The following is a 13,217-nucleotide window of genomic DNA, read 5'->3' on the forward strand; positions in this document are numbered from 1 at the left end:
GGCCCATAACACTCTTTCTATGGAGAATTGTGGTCTAAACACTGACCTGTTCCCCATGGTGGTCCACATTTGTGTGGATAACATCTCTTGTAACTCAACCCAGCTCCTGCGGCCTCACCACTGCTGCAGGAACCAGGTCCCATCTGGTGACAACCAGCTTCACCCCGGAGTGAAGAACTGACAGGACCCTGCCTCAGGACCTCCCTGTGATGCCCACGTGTGGGGCACCTGAAACCATTTCACATCCCCGTCACCTGGGAGTGCAGCAGAGTTCATACCCTGGGAGGAGCCGCTTGACCTGTGAGGCATGAGCGGGGAGTCCATGTGCTCCCTGGCTTCTCATTTGGGTTCAGAAGATTCTTGAAGCATCTATGACCCATTGTGGTGCCCAATTCCGTAATGCCTCTCCTCCCTGCCGTCTCTCCTGCCCCTCACTCCTACTGTTGGGGATTGCATCCCTGAATAAACCTCAATCCCATCACCCTTGTCTTGGGATGTACTTTAGGGGAAATCAGGCTGAGACTGGCTGTTTCTATGTGTTTTCTGCTATATGCTCGTAGCCCATGGAGAACCAGGCAGGAACGTGGCTCCTCAGAGCAGCTCTCCGTAAGTGCGGCAGTCGCTTCATTTGGCTCCTCTGGGCGCCCAGACTAGAACTCTACTCATGACGAAGCCCAAAAGAGTTTTAATTAACGTGAGTGTCCCTAAAGACAATGAAAGGAATAGCTAGTCTTTGCTCTAGAGTGAAGACAAAAGACAGTTTGTCATCCAGTTGACTTACATAACATAAAGCCAGCTGTAGGTAATGCAGAATGATTCTGATATTAATGTTCAATTCCTCACACCAGCAAACATGAGAACATCATTCACTGCACCTGGAACAGGTGCTGTGTCTGTTCTGAGCTGGTCCAGACCACCTGTATTTCTCATTGCCTGGGTCTGCCTTTTCTCCTCTCTAGATTTTACTTATCCTGCAAAGCTTGGGCTGGGATGTCATTTCTAGGATCGTGTTTAGGCTGAGCCCCAGGGGTCTTATTGGCGGGACTGTGGAGAAGGCTTGATCCCCTGCAGTACTCTCTGGAAAGTGCCTTCGTCCGTCCGGAATCCCTGAGCTGGTGCCCCCTGCAGCCTGCACAGCTCTGGCCTCTCGCCGTGGGTCTCACGGCCTCTGCTGCCAAAACTAGAGAGGAAGTTCATCCCCTGCCTCTGTGTAGAGAAGAGTCACTTGCTGACTGGGTGTGAGCCAAAAAGGGACTCCCCACAGAGCAGGAACAGCTGTCCCCTTGCTTCTTGCACTCAAATTCCCTCCATCGGCCGCACTGGGGATGCGCTGTCGGCCACCTCCTGCCTGATGTGGCGTGGGCTGCCCAGGAGATGAGGCAGCTGTCCGAGGTGGGTGTTGTGTGCTCAGACCTCCAGGAACCGGCGAATGAGGCCTGATGGAAAGAACGTGAGGTGGCAGTGGAAGGGAACAAGAGTGGGGAAATCTGTCCAGGCAGCCTCCTGCACCCCCGGGCTCTGGAGACAGCCTTCATCAGATGCTGGAATGTCAGGTGGGGTGAAGAGAGAAAACGCAGTGCTGGCCTGGCCCTCTCACAAACACTCCAGTTTCGCAGGCTGAAGAGGGTAGCTTGTGAATTGTTTCTTCAGGAATAGAGAAACCCAGACACCAAGACCCGGAGGAGGCAGGAGGCTATGCTGCTGTCTCCCCCACTTCTGGAAAACACTGTGTGGGGTTCCCTCACCCCATAGACCAGGCCTGGCTTGGGCTCTCTGAGAGACACTGACTGAAGGCCGGAGCGGGTGGCCTGGCTCTTTCAAAGCAGGAGAAACAGGATGTGGCCTCAGAGTGCCACCTGGAGGCAGAGGCGGTCTAAACACGCAGAGATGCAGGCACGGGTGCCCCAGGGACAGAACTATCTGGACAGGGTCTACCCTGCCCTCTGTCCCCACCTTCATTCCAACCTCACACCTTCAGTCCTGAACAGGCTCCAGCGGGGCCAGGGCCCTTCAACCACGAGGGCCCAGGGACCATCTGGACGCAAGGAGAGCCCAGCAGGCCCTGCGCTCTGTCAGCTCTTTCAGGACTTTTGTTTTTGGTTATTCACATTCTTAACAAATGTTTCCCAGTCCCACACATTATTAGATCTTAAGGAGGAAATGCTTATTTTTATGAACTAAATCAGCATAGAATAAGTAGGAAATCTCTATTTCTTAACTCAAATCTTATGACCTCCCTTGGTTCTTCTTTTGAGGAATCTACACTGTATCCAGCTAGGTGCATGTGTTGCTACTTCCCCAGCATAATCACGGCCAACTCGGAAAACACGATTATGAATCCCTGGTTCCTAAAGTGTTCTCAGGTGCTTTCTAAATCTGATAGGTCCTCTCCCCAGGAGAAATTTAATGCACCCGTCTCCAAACTAACTTAAATACAGTTTCAAAACATTGATGAATCATTCCTCTCCCCGGTTCATCTGTGGATGGATTAAAAGTCTATCTCTGGGCTGGGCATGGTGGTTCATGCCTGTAATCCCACCATACTGGGAGGCCGAGGCAGCCAGATCATTTGAAGTTAGGAGTTCGAAACCAGCCTGGCCGACATCTGACTGTAACTGTGTAAGAAGCCCTGAGTGGGAACCACCTATGTAAGCCCAGTCAGCCAACAGAATTATGGGAAATAATAATAAGTTATTGCTTTAAACCACTGAGTTTTAGAATGATTTGTTACACCACTATAGAAAACTGGATAACGGTGGTTCCCACTTCAGGGCTTCTCACACAGTTACAGTCAGAGGGTGTCTGGGGCTGGAACCATCAAAAGCTCTTTACTCACTTACCTGGGCTCTGCTGGGGTGGCAGGAACAGCAGGGGACTGGCTGGGTATCCCACTCTGCACGCTGCCTTTCCATGAGGCTAGCTTGAACTGAATTGCTATTGGGTTTTCAGTTAACCGAGGGAAGGAACCAAGAAGAATTTGCAGGGGGGTCAAAACTAATTTAGGTTGTATCCCGGGGTGGCTCCCTCGTCACAGCCTTGGTGGTCATTTCTCTGGTCATATCCTTCCTTGAGCTCTCTAAAAGAAAGGACTTCATGTTTTAGGAAGGGTGAAATCCTGTCTCTACTAAAAATACAAAAAAAAAAAAAAAAAAAAAATTAGCAGGGCATGATGGCATGCACCTGTAGTCCCAGCGACTTGGGAGGCTGAAGCAGGAGAATTGCTTGAACCTGGGAGGCAGAGGTTGCAGTGGGCCAAGATTGCATCACTGTACTCCAGCTTGGGTGACAGAGTGAGACTCCATCTCAAAAAAAAAAAAAAAAAAAAAAAACTGTCTGTCCTATGCCTGAGGGTGAGGTATTGCAGCTGATCCCGAGGAGCTGGTTCTAAGATGGTTTAAAAGCTGTATTCTCTGAAGGAGGTCTGAGGGTGCAGTCTAGGCCTTTGCACATGCTGTTCCTCCACTTGGAATTCTTTTCCACTCCTTTATGCAGTTATCTATAGTGGTAGAACAAATTATTCTAAAACTCAGTGGTGTAAAGCGTAACTTACTATTATTTCTCACAATTCTGTTGGTTGACTGGGCTTGTATAGGTGGTTCCCACTGGGGGTTTCTCCCGCAGTTATAGTCAGAGGGTGGCTGGGGTTGGGACCATCAAAGGCTTCCTTACTCACTTGCCTGGGCTCTGCTGGGGTGGCAGGAACAGCAGGGGACTGGTTGGGTATCCCTCTCTGCGCACTGCCTTTCCATGAGGCTAACTTGGGCTTCCTCACAGCATGGTGGTCTCGGATAGCTGTACTCCTTACACAGCCTCTGGCTTCCCCTGGGCATGTTTTCTGAAAGGTATGGGCAGAAGCTCAAGGCTTCTCATGACTCAGCCTCAGAAGACCCGGAAAGTCACTTTTACCACATTCTACAGGCAAGGCTAGAGCCAGCCCAGAGTCCAGGGGACTAGGAATTCAACTCTTTCAGAGAAAGGAGGAGCAAAGAATGTGTGACCTTTAATGTGTGTCTTTAATCTTGTGACCATCTTTAAGTCCTTTGATCTTGTGACCATCTTTAAGCCACACACCCTGTTTCTCTGGCCAAGCACTGTTACGTACTTTGAGTTCCATATTAAATGCCATTTTCCTAGGAGGCTCTTTCCTGAGCCACTAGACTAGGATAATTTCTCCATTTTGTATGTGCTTCTGTAGAGCTCTAATACACTCACCCACATACACATAGGTTTTTCATACTTTCACACTTGTTTAATATCCATCCCACAGGGGAAAGGCCATGTTTTTTAGTCTGTCACTCACTGCTGGTCCCAGGCATTTACACAGTGCCTGGCTCAGTGTTTGGCTTCTGAATTGGACTGAACTGCTATTGGGTTTTCAGTTAACTGAGGGAAGGAACAAGGAACAAGGAAGGATTTGCAGGGCGGTCAAACCTAATTTAGGCTGTATCCCAGTGTGGCTCCCTCATCTCAGCCTTGCTGCTCATTTCTCTGGTCATATCCTTCACTGAGCTCTCTAAATGAAAGGCCTTCATGTTTTAGGAGCCTGCTGGTCATGTGGGCTGACCCCTGTAGACTGGGAGGACTCCATCTTTGGGGTGGGACAGATCCTAGGGGTAGCGCCCTCTGCCAGGGCTAGAAGGAACTCCAGTCCCCCAGGCAGAACATGGCAGTAGAGGTGCTGGCACAGTCAAGAGGTGGCCAGTCATCCAGCCCCGCTGTCAAGCCAAGAGGTTCCACAGAGGCTACGGGTGTTCCAACAGCTGGGAAGAGCATGGAGACAGGGAGTTCCTAGCAGACCCTCTTCAGAAATTGAGTCTCAAGGGGTCTTGGGGAACTTGGTCAGCAGATGGCATGGCTTCATCTGTCAGCTGGTGGTCAGCTCAGCAGGATTCCTGTCTTTGGAAGGGAGGCTCAAGTCTTTACTCTGTACCAACACAGAGACGGGGGCCAGGAAACAAGACTTGCAACCATTTTCCATCATCAAGGGATGAGGTGGTGCTTGGCATGAGGCAGAACTGGGCTCTGTCAATGCCACGCATCAGGAGACACCCCTTTTCTGTTTCGATCCCTCCTGTTCATGTGTGGTGCCCATTAGAGCTGGCGTATACTTTTGTTCTCCAGCATCTGAGGACATGGAGGACCTACTTCCTCATTTTCCCTCTTGTGGTTGGATGGGATCATGCACCCAGTTCTCGTTGAGACCAAGATGCTGAGGTTACCGTTTTCTTTGTGGGACCAAGAAAAGAGCTCTAATTTGGCTTGAAGTGTGTGTGTTTGTGCGTGTGTGTGAGAGAGGGCAGGTGTGTAATGGAGTGTGTGTTGGTGTGTCCATGTGTGAGAGTGTGTATGTGAGTGATTTGTGTGTGTGTGAAGAGATGTGTGTGATAGTGGTGTGTGAATGTGGGAGTGTGTCTGTGGTGCATAACCGTGTGTATGTGGATGTGCAGATGTGAGTGTGTATGTGTGTTAATGTGTGTATGCGTGACTAAGCTGTGTGAGTGTGGTGTGTGAGCTTGGGCATGCAAGTGTGTATGCAAGTGTGGAAATGTGTGTGAGTGTGTACAAGTGTGTAAGCACGACAGTGTGTGTGAGTTTGGGGTGGGCAGAGGCCACAGCCAGTCCCTCTTGGTGCATTAGATCTCTGCAGCCCAAGCACCCCAAGTCGCTCTCCTTCCTCACTCCATCCTGAGCTTCCCAGCTGACTGCCTCTGCTCCAAACTCCCATGGGGAAAGCAGCGTCTCGAGGACCAGGGGCTCCGAGCGTGGCACGGCGCCAAGTCTCGTCTCTCGCCGCCTCCTGAGAACCTGGGTACGGCACAAAACAGTCAAATATTTTCCTCTTCTGTCATTACTAACTAGAGCTCCACAAGTTCCCAGTTCACCATGTTAGCTCTTCGCCATAATTAGCAATTTTCTGATATCGTACTAACACGCCTTAATTATTCCCTCAGAGACAAAGCAAATCCGTGGGATGCTGAGGGCACGCAGGTAACTTCTGCTCAGGAGAGAAGCCCAAACTCCGCATCCCAGAGACCTGGAGTGTGGCCGCCAGCTGAGGGACAAGCAGGTGGGCCTGAGTGGTGGCTGCGGGGTCCCCAGACACTGCCCACCACTGGCCTCCAGAAGCACCAGAAGCTTTGGGGATCTTCTGGTCCTCCGGCCCTAAATGCGGCCCTGGCGTGATGAGGGCGAGTTTGCCATCTCCATCCTCCTCAAGCTGCCTGTGCACCCCGGTAGCACCCACCCTCTCTGTGCTCCTGTCTGCACCCCATGTCCTGGGGTCTGCTTTGTGCTGCACCAGATGACAGGAACCGGTGCCCTGACTGTGACTTGCTTCTCCCCTCAGGGACACAAAAGCACTTTCACAGCAAGGCTACTTTTCAGCCCTTCTGCAGACAGGGCCTCCTGCAGGGATCCTGGATGCAGAGGCAGGACGAGGACACAGGGCCTGGGTCCAGGTATAGCTCCTCTCACACCTGGTGCAGGTGGCCACTTTCCCCGCAGGGCACCTCAGCTCCCTGGGGAGAATGAGAAAGGGGAACTGAGAGTTCATTGTTACGTGGGACATGCCACAAACCCCCAAAGACTCATTGGGTGAAAAGAAGAAAAACAACCGCAAAGCTATTTTCGCCCGAGGTAGTCTCACGGCTGAAGCGGACGCCTGGATTACTCAATCCAGGCAGGGTCTCCTGCCTGGATTACTCAGATAATGACCCGGTGTGTCCTCCTTCCGCCAGTGAGAAAGTCCCTTCTCAGTGAAACGTTATGGGTCGAGGTATTTTACCTGGGGCCTCTTCTTTTTGTTTAAGACGGTAGTTTAAAAAAAAAATAGTCTTTTTTTTTTTTAGAGAAGTGTTAGTTTCCAGTGAAATTGAGAGGAAAGTACAGAGGTTTCCCACGTCCCCCCTGCCCAAGCACACGCACAGCCTCCCCCATCGATTGTCCATTTGTGACGACGGATGAACCCCCCTGGGTACATCATCACCACCAAAGCCCAGTGTTAGCATTAGGGTTCATTCTTGGTGTTGTACATTCTATGGGTGTGGACAGCATGTAATAACATGTGTCCACCATTTTAACAGAGTAGTTTCACTGCCCTAAAATCCCCCATGCTCCTGTTCTTTCCTCCAATCCCAGGCAACCACTGATCTTTTTACTGTCTGCGTTGTTCTGCCCTTCCCATAATGCCACATAATCAGAAGCATTTATGTTTCCTCCACTTCACTTCGAAGCTTGGTACCTCAGTTGTTTTTAGTGCTGAATAATATTGCATTGTCTGGATGTATCTGTATTTACTTATTTAGAGATGCAGTCTCAGTCTGTTGCCCAGGCTGGAGTGCAGTGGAAGGATCTCGGTTCACTGCAACCACCACCTCCCAGGCTCAAGCTATTCTCCTGCCTCAGCCTCCTGAGTAGCTGGGACTATAGGCGCCTGCCAACACGCCTGGCTAATTTTTGTATTTTTAGTAGAGATGGGATTTCACCATGTTGGCCAGGCTGGTCTCGAACTCCTGACCTCAAGTGATTCGCCTACCTCGGCCTCCCAAAGGGCTGGGATTACAGGCATGAACCACCGTGCCCGGCCGGGATGTATCCGTTTATTTATCCCTTCACCTACTGAAGGACATCTTGGCTACTTCCAAGTTTTGGCAATGATAAACACAGCTGCTATAAACATCTGTGCCCAGGTTTCTGTGTGGACCTTAGTTTTTGGTTCATCGGCACAAATACCAAGGAGCGTGATTGCTGGATTGTGCGGTAAGGGGATGTTTAGTTTTGAAGGAAACCACCGTTTTTCACAGAGTTTACACATTTTGCTTCCCACCAGCAATGAATGAGAGTTCCTGTTGCTCCACGTCCTCACTGTAGTTGGTGCTATCAGTCACCAAGGTCCTGAAGCCTTCCTGAATTTCTTCCTGTATTTCTCCAACCAGAGCAATTATCTTTCTTTGAGCCCTCAAGTCTACACTGAGCTTCTTTCTCCTCCCTTAGCACCTTCCTTCTCCAAAGAGACAGCCTAGAGGCTCAGGGATATGTCCACCTCAGCTCAAACCCCAGCTCTAACATGCAGCAGCTCTGTGAGCTTGGGCCTCAGTTTCCCCATCTGCAAAATGAGGATGCTCATAGTGCCTGTCTCATAGAGTCATGTAGAGGATAAAGTGAATGAATACATGTAATGTGGTGGGAACAGCTTCGGACACATGGAAATGTTGGCTATTATTTTAAACACTGAATCTTATCTTCCCTCCAGATTGTAAGCATCTTTCCTTTAAAAGAACAAAGTTCAAAGTTATTTCTTGAGTAATGACCACATGCCAGGTGCTTTCCCACCCAAGTCAGTGCTCCTGACTCCAAAAGCTGGGAGTCATTGGCTCCAGTTCACAGGGTGGAGAAGAGGAGGTTCAGAGAGGTGAAGAAACGGGCCCAGGTCACACAGCAGAACAGTGAAAAGATCATGGAGGGCTTAAAATAATGGCCCTTTCTTCAGCTCTTCAGCCTGTCTCTCTCTCTCTCTCACGCACACACACGCACACACACACACACTCCCTTCATAAAAGTCTCACAATGGCAAGTGTCTTATACAAGACACCCAGAGGAGAAGGTCCTGTGAAGAGGGAGGCAGAGGTCGGAGCATCACAGACACAAGCCAAGGAAGGCCGACAGCCACCAGAAGCTGGAAAGCGTAAAAGCAGCTTCCCCGCACTGCTTCTAGAGGGCACGCAGCCCTGCCAGTCACTTGATTTTGGACTTCTGGCTTCCACAGTTGTGAGAGAATACACTTTTGTTGTTCTATGTCACCGTTTTGTGTAATTTGTCATGGCTGTCACAGAAAGTGAATAGAAATAGTTTTCCATCAGCACAATCTGGCGATGCACACGTTGTGTGAACACACACGTGAAAACACGTGTCATTTTCAACTGCAAAGGTTTTAGGTTCCTAGAAGGGACTGTGCAGAGGGATCGCTGCAGCTGAAGTCAACACTGGCCCCATTCTGTTAGAACACCTGCAAGAGATGGCTCAGGTGCCGACTGACCAAATCCTCTGGCTCTTGGGGTGATCCATTCCTTTACTGAATGCCTCCTTGTTGGGGTCATTCTGCTGGGAAGACATTCCCATTGGAAGATACTGGACCTTTCCTTTACCATGTCAGGCATGGCACTCCTATGTTAAAAAACTGTCCATACCAAGGGCATGACAGACAATTCGTAGAAGAAGAAAGCAGGATGATCAATGGCTTATGAAAGGATCCTCAGCTGTGGCTGGGCACAGTGGCTCACCTCAGTAATGCTAGCACTTTGGGAGGCTGAGGCAGGAGGATCACTTGAGCCCAGGAGTTTAAGACTGGCATGGGAAACATGGCAAAACCCCATCTCTGTAAAAACTTAGCCAGGTGTGGTGGCATGTGCCTGGAGTGCCAGCTACTCAGGAGGCAGAGGTGGGAAGATCATCTAAGCCCAGAAGGTTGAGGCTGCAGTGAACCACCATTGCACCACTGCACTCCAGCCTGGGTGACAGAGTGAGACCCTGTCAAAAAAAAAAAAAAATCCTCAGCTGTGCTAGAATCAGAAGAATGCAAATAAAAACCACAGCTAGACACCTTTCAGTCACATCACATCACCTGAAATCAAAAGTGTTTCCCACCAGCACTGGTAAACAATGTTTTCTGTTTGTTTTTTGAAGTCTTGCTCTGTTGCCCAGGCTGGAGTACAGTGGCACCATCTTGGCTCACTGCAACCTCTGCCTCCTGGGTTCAAGCAATTCTCCTGCCGCAGCCTCCAGAGTAGCTGGGATTACAGGTGCACACCACCACACCTGGCTAATTTTTGTGTTTTCAATAGAGACAGGGTCATATCTACATGTTGGTCAAGCTGGTCTTGAATTCCTGATCTCAAGTGATCCACCTGCCTCGGCCTCCCAAAGTGTTGGGATTACAGGCATGAGCCAGGGCACTTGGCCATAAACAATGTTAATAATTGTAGCTTTGTTTCATTCAGGGAAAGGAAAAAAATGTTCACTGGAAAGGGGATAGAGCTGTAAATTGAGGCACAGTTATACAGTGTTAATTACCAATAAAGCTGGGTCTAACCACAAGTTGCAGGAGATATGTGTATATATATAGCACTGCGGAAGGTTGGTTGGTGTTTGAGGACTGGAGGAGTAAGAACACACACTTGGTTAAGGTGATTTTCACTTTTTTATTGAGGAACAGCAGACAAACAGCACAAAGTATGTAGCCAAGTTTAGGGATAAAGTGAACGGCTTAGATTCCTTTTTTTTTTTTTTTCCTGAGACTGAGTCTCTGTTACCCAGGCTGGAGTGCCGTGGTGCTATCTCGGCTCACTGCAACCTCTGCCTCCCGGGTTCAAGTGATTCTCCTGTCTCAGCCTCCTGAGTAGCTGGGATTACAGGGGTGCACCACCATGCCCAGCTAATTTTTTGTATTTTAGTAGAGACAGGGTTTCACCATGTTGCCCAGGCTGATCTCGAACTTCTGAGCTCAGGCAATCCACCCACTTTGGTCTCCCAAACTGCTGGGATTACAGACATGAGCCACCGCACCCTGCTGGCTTATATTCCTTTTAACGTCTTTAGTTCCTCAAACAAGCTCCATGGTTGGTGGTCTCTAAGCCTGTACAGAATGAGGAGTTTCCCAGGCTAGAGGCCGGATCTGAGGGCTCACTCACTGTGCGTGTGTGTGGGTGTTTGTGTGTGTGTTTGTGTGTGTGTGTGTGTGCATGAATGCATGTGGCTGTGTGTGCGTGTGTGCACACACACAGACATTAGGGGAAGGATACACCAGTACTAACAAGCCTATTATTTTTATTATACTTTATTATATCATACTACCTATAATTGTTCACATCTTAAAAAATAAATACGAATCAAATCCATAAACATGTTAGGATTTGATAGAGTCAACGATGGGGCCAAAGGTGGGATTATATTCACTGGTCTTTTCTGTAGTACACAACATTTCATTTCAAAAATCCGTCCCTGGATCCTGTCAAGTTGCCATCTGCCATCCCAGGTAGAAGTCAAGAACCAGAAGAACTTGCCAAGATTTGGGAACCTTTGCAAATGGACCACTTTTGAGCTTTCTGTAACCCGGTCTCTCCTTGCAGGGATTATCAAAGCAGTTCTAAAAGCAGTAGAATCCTGTGTATATATGTTTTGGGGGTCAGAAGAAAGAACCGAGTGGCCAGGAGGCAGTGTGGCGTTTTCATGGATGACCCCCCGGCTCGTCTCCTCCTGAGCCAGAGCGGGCTGCCAGATGGGTGCTCCAGCCCAGGGGAGTACTGTGCTCAGCAGAGCCCCAGCTCTGAAGAATGTGAGTCCCTGGGCCAGGGTGCAGGGGCCCGTGTGGTGAGACCTTGCTTCTGGCCCTAAAGAAGGCTTGGCAGGCTTTCCCACCCAGTGGCTTAGGTGGCTTCTGAGGCATCTTAGGAAAAAGCTGCTCAGTTCTTTAGAACCTGAGATCTGGAGGATCTACTAACATGCTTTTCCCTGGACTCACCTTAGGACCAGATCCTTTACCGACATGATGCAGCACGGCTTTAAAAATGAACAGTGGAGCCAAAGAGAACAGGAAAGCAGAGAGACCCGTGTCCACACTGAACGGTGGGCGCAGAGGTCCCAGCTGATCACTCCCGGTCTTGACCACTTCCCTCTCCTCCCTTCAGCTGCAGTCTCTCGTGCCTTTTGATGATGGTGCTGGTGAAAGCGGAGGAAGCAGCTCTTCTCTCAGCATCAGCTACTCCACCTTTGCAAGGTCTGCGTTTGGGTTGTGCTTTTCAAGTAAGGAGATGTTGCTACCGTCGGAATCACGTCAATGTGTTCTTAATATTTAGGGCTCAATGGCACATGCCTGCTGACTCGGTGAAGGTCCTACTGGATGACAAAAACAAGCAGACCAAAAACTCAAAGTGACTGACGTGGTCTGAGTGGCCACAGCTTGATCTGGGCTCATTTTAGAGGCGCCGGGCTGTGCTGTCCTGTCCCAGGCCACTTGCTGCACACAGCTGTTGGGCGCTGGAAGGGTGGAGAGTCGAGAGCGGAAATGGGTGCCGAGTTGAAACACCAGATTTCACAGACAAAACAAAGGAAAATAGCTTGTGAATAGTTTTTCTATGGATTACATGTTGAAATGCTAGTTTTTAGATATTTAATACATTAAGTGAAATAAAGTAATATGAAAATGGTTTCCTCTGTTTCTCTTCACTTTAAAAAAATATGGCTACTAGATTACCCACGTGGCTTGCATGTGTGGCTGACATTGTATTTGAGTTGTCTTAAGGGAATGTTACCCTATAAATACTGAGGAATCCAGGATTAAATGAACAAAAAACGAACACCCCCCAAAAAATACAAAACAGTGACCAAACCACTCTGCCCGGATGACCTGGCTGTTCCAAAGGTTATTCTTCTTCTTTTATCTTTTAACCAATGGTGGTGGCAGTGGCTGGCCTGAGCACAGGAAGCAGGAGGTGCATCGTCTATGGAGAATTTAAAATGAGAAGAAAACTGATTCAAGGGTAGCCCTCTTTTCATCACCACCGCAAGCCCTGTTGTGAACAATGTCACTCCTGAATGGCAGCTCCCTGCCCAGATGAGCGGCTCCTGCAGCCCCCGCCCGGCCAGGTGTGCCATGTCAGGTGGCTGTGCGTTACCTTGGTGTGGCTCTTGGCCTTTTCTACCCTCTGTAGAGGGGCCCTCTGCATGCAAGTGGCCATTGCTAGCTTCCTACAACCCAGCCTTCCTGACTTCTCCCAACTTCCCCTCGGCCTCCTGGCCTTGGGCTCGCTCACCAACGTGAAGTTCTTGCCTCTGCCTTGATTCAGGACTCTGTGGCCACCACCACCTGCTGGCAAGCTCCTGCCCTTGCCTCAGGACGCTGCCTGGCCTCTCCCCTTCAGCGAAGCGCTTAGTGTCTTGGTCAGCTGGGGCTGCAGGAACAAATTACCATGGACTAAGAGGCCTCAACACAAACACGCTTGCAGTTCTGGAGGCCGGAAGTCTCAGGTCAGGGGCCACATGGTCAGGCTCTGGCGAGGACCGTCTGTCAGCTTCTTCTGTGTCCTCACCTGGTGGAAAGAGGGCTAGAGAGCTCTCGGGGGTCACTTTTACAACTCCAATGTCATTTATGGGGGCTCCGTCCTCACGCCTCAATTACCTCCCAAAGACCCACCTCCCAACACAAAGCCATTACACTGCGGGGT

This window comes from Chlorocebus sabaeus, chromosome 14 (genome assembly GCF_047675955.1).
Source record: "Chlorocebus sabaeus isolate Y175 chromosome 14, mChlSab1.0.hap1, whole genome shotgun sequence".
NCBI classification, from domain to species: Eukaryota; Metazoa; Chordata; class Mammalia; order Primates; family Cercopithecidae; genus Chlorocebus; species Chlorocebus sabaeus.